Here is an 11,026-nt window from a genome sequence, read left to right on the forward strand (position 1 = left end):
TTATGATTACAATAAATGACATTAAGGTATTAACAACTAAGGAGACGAGGAAAGAAGAGTTTTTGATGTCTTCATCTTTCTGATTACAATAAATGACATTAAGGCAGCAACAACTAAGGAGGAGAAAAGAATAATTATGAAAAGAAATATACCATAATTATTATACATACATACATACATATACCAAGGCTTTTTCCCCCTTCCAAGGGAGGTAGCCACAAAGGGAAAGGCATAAAAACACTCCCACCCATTTCATCCCTAAATACACTCCACACCCCTCCCACCCTTCCTCTCATCTGAGCACCTCCTGGATGACGGGTCATCCCTGAACCCTGCCCACCGCCCTGGGTCAGAAGCAGTGTCGCAAGACACAGTACATCCACAGCAAGGCCGCTTCATTTAATCGGCGACCCCCCCTCTCCGTCCCCCTTTGCATATAAGGAGAGGACGGGGAGAAATCCCTTCGGGCTGCGTCAAAATTTACTCACACATACTACAACACCCCCCACCCCCCCGCCCATTCCTCCTCATGCAGTCACAACATCATCCATATACAACCATTCTCCACTCACCTCTGTCTTCCGTCCTCTCCCTTCCTTCCTCAACAGACATTCCCCTCTTCCCCAAAGCCACCTTCACCCCATCCATCCACCTCATCCTAGGACGTCCCCTCATGTTCACTCCCTCCACATCTGCCTTCCATACCTCTTTTACTAGTCTTTCTTCACTCATTCTTTCCATGTGTCCAAACCATCCTAATATTCTTTCATCAACCCTCTCTCCCAAATCCTTTTTCACCCCTGTTCTCCTCCTCACCTCCTCATTTCTCACTCTATCTAGCCTAGTAACCCCCACCATACTTCTCAGACACCTCATCTCAACACATTCAAACTCCTTCTCTCTTCTTCTCTTATGTTCCACGTTTCTGCCCCATACAGTGCTGTTGGCACAATCACTCCTTCATACAGTCTCCTCTTCGCATCCATTCCCAAATGTCTATTTCTCATTACACTCTTTAAACCACCAAGGCATTTACTCGCTTCTCTCAATCTACATTCTACCTCCACCTTCACTCCACCTTTTCCTGCTACACTTGCACCCAAGTATCTAAAACTATCCACTTCCTCCAGTCGCTCTCCCTTAATGTTCACTTCCAGTCTACTGCCACTTTCACCCCTTGTACATCTCATCACCTTACTTTTACCCACATTTATCTTTAGGTTTCTTCTATCACATACTCTCCCAAACTCTGCCACCAGCTTCCTCAATCCCTCCTCTGACCCTGCCACAAGCGCAGTGTCGTCCGCAAACAACAGCTGGCTCACCTCCCACTTTTCTCCATTTTCTTTAACCATATCCAATCCCTGACTCACTACCCTAGCATTCACCTCTCGCACCACCCCATCCATGTATAAGTTGAACAGCCAGGGCGACATAACGCATCCTTGACGAAGTCCCACCTTTACTTCAAACCACTCACTCTCTCCATTTCCAATCCTAACACATGCTCTACTACTCACATAAAAACTCTTGACAGCTCCCAAAAGCTTTCCTCCTATCCCATAAATCTGCATAACCTCCCACAGTGCCTTTCTGTCTACCCTATCATAAGCCTTTTCCAGATCCATAAAAGCCCAAAAAACATCCTTCCCCTTTCCTATAGCTTTCTCACATATCTGTCTTACCACAAAGATCTGATCTACACAACCTCTACCCGTCCTAAATCCACACTGTTCCTCACCAATTACTCCTTCTGTTCCTCTCCTAATCCTCTCAACTAAGATTCTCCCATAAGTCTTCCCTACTACACTCAACAGGCTAATCCCTCTGAAATTACTACATTCACACTTGTCCCCTTTTCCCTTGTAAAGAGGAACTATACAGGCACTACTCCAGTCCTCCGGTACTCTACCCTCTCTCCAGCAAACATTAAATAATCTCACCAACCAGTCCACCATCACTGAACCTCCCTTTTTCAGACATTCTGCATGACATCCATCCAGACCAGGTGCCTTACCTGCTTTCATCATCTTTACAACTGCCTTCACCTCATCCTTCCTTATTTCTCCTCCATTCTCCTCACTCATCACTCTCATTTTCTTCGTATTTCCCACTGCAGCTATCTTTCCTTCCCTATCCTCCTTCACATTCAGCAACTCCCTAAAATATTCTGCCCATCTTCCCCTCACTGCCATCTCTTCCATTATCAACTCTCCATCTGTACCTTTTACCTTTTCTTCCCTACTTGATTCGCCTCCTCTTCCTCTCTTAATTTCTTTCCAAAACATCTTTTTATTACTTTCAAAATTTTCTGTCATACTCCTACCCCATTTCACATCTGCTCTCCTCTTTGCCTCCTTTACCTTTTGCTTTACTTCTCTTTTCTTTTCTTTGTACGTCTCATATGACTCCCCTGTCCTCTTTTGTAACCAATCTGTGAATGCTCGCTTCTTCTCTTCTACAACCTTCTTTGTTTCCTCATCCCACCATTCACTACCCTTTCTTCTATTTCCCCCTGTCCTTCTTGTTCCACACACCATCCTTGCACACTTTAAGACTCCCTCCTTGAACCATCCCCATTCCTCCTCCACACCCATCTCTGCTCTATCCTTTACTCCCTCCCACTCCTCCTTCAGCTTCTTTTCGTACTCCTTCTCCTTTTCCTTTTCATTCAAGGAGTTCACTCTAAGAACCTCCCTACCTTTTGTCCCTTTCCTCCTTCTCCATCTATCCTCCACTCTCAACTTACCTTCCACCAAAAAATGATCTGATATTCCCCCACCCTCTCCCCTTAGCACATGTACATCCTTAACTCTTCCTATCATAATCCTATTTACCACTACATAATCCATTAACGCTCTATCTACCACCCTTCCCTCCACCACCCTCTCCCATGTGTACTTATGCTTGACTTTCTTCCGAAACACTGTATTTGCTATCATCAACTCTCTTTCTAGACACATTTCCACCATCAACTCTCCACTACGATTCTTTCCTGGAACTCCACACTTCCCAACCACTCCATCGATTGGACCATTTCCCACTCTAGCATTAAGGTCTCCCAGTACTATTACATTGACATTTCTTCCTAAACCCTCTATGCACTCATTTAAATCTATCCAAAAGGCCTCCCTTTCTTCCATGCTCTTCTCACTGCCCGGCCCATATGCACTTACAAAGACCCACATCTCCTTTCCCAGTTTCACTTTCATCCACATTATCCTTGAGGAAACCTCCTTCCACTCCACTACCCCTTTACCTATCTCCTCACTTACTAGAATAGCCACCCCTTCCCTCCCTCGCCCTCTCTTCACTCCTGATAACCTTCCACTTACACTCCCAAACATACACTCACCCTTCCCTTTCAACTTAGTTTCACTCAAAGCCAGCACATCCAACTTTCTTCTCACAAACATACTACCTATCTCTTCCCTTTTACTCTCATCTGTACCACATCCACGCACATTAAAAGACCCAAACCTTAGGGTGCTGGCCCGAGGCCCGCCAGCACCCCTTATGCCTTCACTTTTGTCTTTAGGATGTGTGCCCCGTGGGGCTACAGGGAGAAGGATGCCTAGTCCCTCTCCCCGTCCCTTTCTTCTCGCCTCTTACGATCCAAGTGGGAAAACTTGGTGGCAGTATTCTTTTCCCCCACCACAGGGAATTCCCCCAATCAGAAAGAGAATACTCAGAGAAATGGTACAGGACAGCAACAAGGGGTTGGGGGACAGCATAACGGAGGGACAGTCGTAGTATAAAAGTGTCATCATTTCTCTATGAACAGAATTTCTTCTATCATAGACAAAATGATGTGTGGCTCTGGTCCGTAGGGGCGCCCCATATAGACCCTAAAGTATCGACTGCATGCTACTTTGCCACAATAACAAGCAGCCAATACCCCAGACGGGGATAATTATTATAAGAGTTGTTTATGTTTGACCCTAATGGATGTAACTTTGTTATTTTCAAAGGTGGTGATTTTTCTGGGAAGGTAATGTTGATATTTGTGGGGTATGTTGTATTTGTTTATGCATGAATTTCACACTTGTCAGAAACTGAGAGTGGGCCTTCAACTGATTTTAATTTAGGACCTCATTCAGGTTAGATAATAGATACCCAGGTTTTATTTGGGAAAAATAGGAAATGTGAACTTCCTGTGTTACTACGAGTTATTGGGTTTATAAATATCTTTTTATAATGACAGTTCTGCTTTACAGACATATTCTTAACTAGTGAAGCTTCACCTCTGTCGCAACTGAAGCATTTATGCCACCAATCCAAAGTTTCACAAACCTGTACAGGTTTCCATATATAAGGCCAGGAGTCGTGAACAGAGGGACACAAATGAACAGAGCCATGACCAAAGATGTTGGTGTCCAAGTTAGTGGTTGCCCAGTTTGATTGAAGGAAGTGGCATCAACCCAGACTGAACCTGTCACAGATGTCTCTGTGCCCCTACCCAAGACAGTTGCCTTATTTGAGACATTATACCTATTTTCAATACAATTTCTAATTCTTTAGCCTTTCTTAGGAGGATATCATGGTCTACATTATCAAGTGCTTTGGCAAATTCAAGGTATATATATAATATCTACATTGATGCTCTTGTTGAGTTCCAATTAGTATGTCATAATTCTGAAGTTGTGATACACATGACCAACCTCTATAAACATTGTGTTGTCCCTAATTTAATTTGGTATTGCACTTCAAATATTGGGTAGTGCTTTTCCTCAATATTCTTTCCATTATCTTTGTAGTACAAGATGTTAAGACCACTGCTCTATGTTTTTTTGGCTTGCTTATCAAGACCCCTTGTTGATTGGGTCAACTATACCTTGTTTCAGTAGATCAGGGATTTCTTTTGTCTAATGACTCTATACATTTTGTATAAGGGTGATGGAAGAGCTTTGCAACATCTCTTTAACAAAATTGCAGGTATATTGTCTGGTCCAGCAGCAATTCTTTCATAGTAACCTCAGCATCTTGTACTGTAAAAGTGATATTTGTTAATGTTTTTGAGGAGTTTTCTCCAAAATATTCATCAGGGTCATCAATGATGGTCATCTGATGGTGTGTTGAACACATTCTTGTACTGTAGCCATAGTGTCTCAGCAATTTCTCTGTCTGCCTCTACAAGTTGTCCATCGTGGTTTATGTGGGGACCTGTACCTGTTTGTATTTTTAGTTTCCTTTTTGCAAAAACATAAAAACATTTTGGATTTTGTTTTATTGCAACTATTGCTGTCTGTTCTTCTCATTCCTGTTCATCCAGAAATGATTCCTTAAGTTTCAGTACAATTTGCTGGTTTATTTTGAGTTTTACTTCCTCTTTGAGTGATGGTAACTGAAGTTTCTTTTACAGTGTGCCTCGTTTCTTCATTAGCACCCTCTATCCCATGGGATTACCTTTACACATTATCCTCATCAATATGACAGGCATACATATCCTATTACAATGGTTAAGAAAAATATCTAGCATTTCATAAACTGTAGTCTCCAATCTCAGTAGCACATCCCATTTTGCTTCCCTTAGAGACTGGTCAAGCAGTTCCTAGCTGAATTTATCACTATAGAAGTGCAATTGTCTAAGAGTTTGTTTATCAGTGTACAGTGGTTGCTTGGGGAGTATGTTATTCTCACTGCTAACTGAATTTGTTGTCACCTTGATCATTTTATGATCTGAGAATGCTGTTTTATGAACACTGTAACTGTGTACTAGTTCTGTATTGTTAGTCAAAACTAGGTCAAGTATGTTCTATTTTCTTGTGGGTTCCAGAATTATTTGGTTCAAATATAAGTTGTATATTAGTTCAATTAGGGAGTTGGCCTGCTGTTGATCCTCATGTGAGTGGCCATAGAGTCTTCTAGAAGGCCACTGTATGATAGGTATGTTGAAGTCTCTAGTACAAATAAATCCGATTCTCCATTGAGTTCTGTAAGTGTTTCATTAAGAAAGTTACATGTGCATAAGTAGCATTCCATTTGCTCCATCAGTGTGATGCTACCACTCATATATCTGGAGTCAGGTCATTCCTTATATATAAAGCTATTCTTCCATGGCTTCAACTTAGTCTGTCAGTTTGAAAAGCACATAGTTCAATTCTGCATCCATAATATTGTATCCTTTGATATTTCTGTGATTTAGGGGCAATATTCCCTCTAATTCTTTGCTGTGAGGCTGCACAGAAATTTGCTTTTGTACAAACTTTGCCTTCTCTGAAAAGTATGTGTGCACCCATGTGAGTCACCATCTGGTCATTTAAGCAAATATGCACAATTTGTAAGTTTGCATTATATATTACCTCCACCAAGCAGGCTTGCATTCTAGGTGGCACAATTTCGGGGACAACATTTTATGGTGATCCAACAAATTAATATTCAAACATTAGTAATTTTGAGTAAAATCAATTGTTGCTACAGTTTGTCTTTTTATTTTGCATACCTATATTATTCCATTTTCAGCATTTTGACATGTGATTAAATCTTATAAGGGGCAGTCAAATAAAAATCTGCCCTAGGTGGCACTTGTGCATATGCCACTGCCACCAAGGATATTATATGACAACAGTCATAGAACTAATATATTTAATAATAATTTGATATTGCTCTGATTAATAAGAAATAAAGTTAAAAAATAATACTAATAACTGGTTACCTTTATTTAAACTTTCTAACTTTTCAAATATCCCTAAACATACTAAAATAAGACCAGTACTCATTCTCACCTCACTAAACATTCATATTATGCCTATTACTAATTCTTCTATAATTGTAGCTTCTATTCCTTTTTTTTCTCTCTTCTGTCTTTGGCATTCACCCACTCTTTATATACACTATCTAAATTGAATTTCCATATAATATGTTAGTGTGTGTCTGGTTCGTCTTCTGTTGAACTTGGTCAGTTGCGATCCCGATTTGAACGACTGTTATTAAGCTGTTGATTTACAGCACTTTAGCTACACCCATCTGTGGTGCTTGAGCAGAGGCTTGGTACTGGGTTTCTGCTGTATAAAATTATTTTTGTGTATGTAATTGATTTCTGTCTTTAGTTTCATTCTTCATCTCCATTCATTTATAGTCATAAAATATAAAGAAGGGTTGATTTTCCATTTTTCCATTGAGAAGCCAACATCAAGTCTGGGTTTATGTTACCAAGTGAAGGACTGGGACATAATGTATGCTTACTACTGTAAGGGGCCTTACTTACATAGTAAAAATTTCTGCTGTTGCTTAGGTTTTCAATTAATTTTTCCTAAAGCCGATTCCACAACTGCAGTATTGTTATATAAGCATATCGATGAAAATAAATTCAGTAATTGCCTTGGCATTCTGAAGGTGCTGCCTCTAACACTGCATTATGTAGCTCATCATCATATTTGAGTAGTCTCAGTCCAACTTAAATTATGCCATCTCAACAGTTCTCAGGCTTGCAAATTAAGTGGCACAAGGAATATGTAAAAGAAGCAATTGTATGTGAACATTTTCAATGTCTCTTGGGCTTACTAAGTGCATTCTAGTAATTATGTTGTTTGCTCTAAGTCTTGTAGTCCAGATAAAGGTACCTTTACTGAAGATGTATTGTTCAGGAATTTGGCAGAATAAAAGACTGCTTGCTGCTGCATCACATTGATTCAATTTAATCCAGGCAATTAAATGTGTCTAATACCTTTGAGCTCAATCTACTGCTTCCAGGAGTTCTCCCTCTCAATAATACATGTTTTGTTCATCTGGTAAGCATACAGCAAGGCAGTAAATTGTATGAGACTGTGTGATTGGATAAGACAGTCACCACATAATATCTGGTGGTGAAGCACATGCAAGACAACTACTTAATTTCATTATGTAGTTGAAGAGTTGAAGCCTTATTTCTTCAGCACCATTGTTATTATTGTTTTCCAGTGATTATTTCCCATCAATGCACATTGTAGACATATTTGAAAGTGCATTTGACACTCTTCATAGACAAATACACTTCCAAATTAATATGGGATTGAAATTTCAGCAATAGATACTTATTGTATGGTACTACATATCTGTCAATATAATTCCCATCCTGACCCGTAATTCCATTGTTTATTAATCTATAGGCTGGATATCAAGATTTTCTGTAATTTAATCTCAAAATTTTCAAGGGTATTTTTTCATGCACTGGCTGTTTTCCATGTATACTCTGTTGAGATTATTATTATAAAAAAAAAAAAATTGCTGCCTGGCTCAAAGTTTATCTTGCTTTCACATTATTATTAGCTTGTGGCAATATTGTATGTCTCTTATTTTGAAATCTTGTAACATGAATGTGAGCCACAGAACTTCCAAGACTTGTCTGTCCCTGCTACGTTTCAGTAACTCATTGGTACGAGTTTTAAAAACTCAAGCCACCAAATCAGGCCTATTTTAAGCACTTTCAAGAGGACCAAGGTTGTTAACTATATCTGAATACCTGTAGTTGCATGTATAAATTAAAGATAGGTCTAGCTTGCCATAGTGTCCTGATAAAGACTGTTGCATATTTCTTGTGCTGCCAGTAAAAGAAGCCCTTCAACAGGCTTCCTTCAAAGGGCCACTGCAGAACCTGAGGTCTAACCCACCTGACTAACCAGCCCTCTTCCATGCTCCCTGGCAGTAAAGCTCCTGCTAATGGCCAAGAAAGAGTGGAGAAGCAAAACATATGATAAAGGGGGCAAAGAGAAGAGCAGATGTATGACAATTTTTTTTGAAAATAATAAAAAGATGTTTTGGAAGGAAGTTATGGTAGTGACGGGGGTGACTCAGGCAGAGAGGGCAAGGTTAAAGGTGTGGATAGACAGATGTTAATGGAAGTGAAGGTGGTAAGGGGAAGATGGTATTTTAGAGAATTGTAAAACATGAAAGAGGATAAGGAGAGATTGATTGTGGTGGTGGGAAGTCCTAAGAAAATGATGGAAAAGGAAAAATGGAAGAGATAAAAGAAAAGATGACACATGGAGTTTTGAAAATGATGCAAGCTGGTTGTTGTTGTTATTGTCATTCCCTAGACCAGCCTCAGCATCCCCTGCAGTGAGGTGTAGGCAGTCCAGTACCCCCTAACTTTGGCAAACATTGTGTTACTATATATATATGTATATACACCTAACCCTTGATTTAATGGACAAAAGTCCGTTATCTGAAAATCGGGTCCATCCATTACCAATACTGGATACCAGACAGAAGTCCGTTGCGTAGAAAATGGTCCGATCCATCCCCCCGCCCATTCCACCTCATGCATCACAACGTCATCCATATACAACCATTCTCTATTCACCCGTCTTCTGTCCTCTCCCGTCCTTCCTCAACAGACATTCCCCTCTTCCCCAAAGCCCCCTTCACCCCATCCATCCACCTCATCCTAGGACGTCCCCTCATGTTCACTCCCCCCACATCTGCCTTCCATACCTCTTTTACTAGCCTTTCTTCACTCATTCTTTCCATGTGTCCAAACCATCCTAATACTCTTTCATCAACCCTATCTCTCAACTCCCTTTCCACCCCTGTTCTCCTCCTCATTTCTCACTCTATCCAGCCTAGTAACCCCCATCATACTTCTCAGACACCTCATCTCAAACACATTCAAACTCCTCTCTTATGTTCCATGTTTCTGCCCCATACAGTGCTGTTGGCACAATCACTCCTTCATATAGTCTCCTCTTAGCATCCATTCCCAAATGTCTATTCCTCATTACACTTTTTAATCCACCAAGGCATTTACTCGCTTCTCTCAATCTACATTCTACCTCCACCTTTTCCTGCCACATTTGCACCCAAGTATCTAAAACTATCCACTTCCTCCAGTCGCTCTCCCTTAATGCTCACTTCCAGACTACTGCCACTTTCACCCCTTGTACATCTCATCACCTTACTTTTACCCACATTTATCTTTAGCTTTCTTCTATCACACACTCTCCCAAACTCTGTCACCAACTTCCTCAATCCCTCCCCCGATCCTGTCACAAGCGCAGTGTCGTCCGCAAACAACAGCTGGCTCACCTCCCACTTTTCTTCATTTTCTTTAACCATTTCCAATCCCTGACCCACTACCCTTGCATTTACCTCTCACACTACCCCATCCATGTATAAGTTGAACAGCCAGGGCGACATAACGCATCCTTGACGAAGTCCCACCTTTACCTCGAACCACTCACTCTCTCCATTTCTAATCCTTTTTATGTAATAAAAAACTACAGTACATGTGTATAATGATGTACATTACATAAAGAAGAAATTGAACCATTTCTTACCTTAAATCTAGTTGCTGCTATTTACATATGTACAGTACAGGATCCTATTGAACAAATTTTCATTTTACGGACTTTGTCCAGTGTTTGACTGTTACTACTGACTGGGGGGACAGAGAGGGGGGGTCACCGATTTAATGAAGCGGCCTTGCTGTGGATGTGCTGTGTCTTGCGACACTGCTTCTGACCCAGGGCAGTGGACAAGGTGCAGGGATGACCCGTCATCCAGGAGGTGCTCAGATAAGAGGGAGGGTGGAGTGTATTCAGGGATGGAATGGGTGGAAATGATTTTATGCCTTTTCCTTTTTGGCTACCTCCCTTGTAAGGGGGAAAAAGCCTTGGTATATGTATGTATGTATACAGTGAACAGGAATGAAATGTAAAATCTGGTATTGGTTTTCATTCAAAGGTGCTTTGAGGATATGAATTTGGGTCCAGGGCTTGAATGAATGGAGGTTGAAGAGGTGAGATGGTTTGGTCACTGATATGGCAGATGAGGGGAGAGTATGAAGGTAATTTGTTGATAAAAGTGTCTTTCTTTCCTTCTTCCATATCTTGAAGATGGGGAGTTTGGGACGTAACTGACAAGATATAAGCTTGACATGAATTTTAACTTGCTTGATGCACTACTTGATGAAGTTCTCTAAAGTAGTGTCTTTGAAGTCAGCAAAAGGCTGTTTTCCTTGTTATATGAGTTATGGCTTATGTTGGTTTATTGTTCTATTACTGTAGCTGCAGAATGGTTGACCTTGTTATAAGTAGCTCTCCAGCTAGGT

The sequence above is a fragment of the Oratosquilla oratoria genome, chromosome 9, assembly GCF_046742065.1.
Source record: "Oratosquilla oratoria isolate Oo_2021 chromosome 9, ASM4674206v1, whole genome shotgun sequence".
In the NCBI taxonomy this organism is placed as follows: domain Eukaryota; kingdom Metazoa; phylum Arthropoda; class Malacostraca; order Stomatopoda; family Squillidae; genus Oratosquilla; species Oratosquilla oratoria.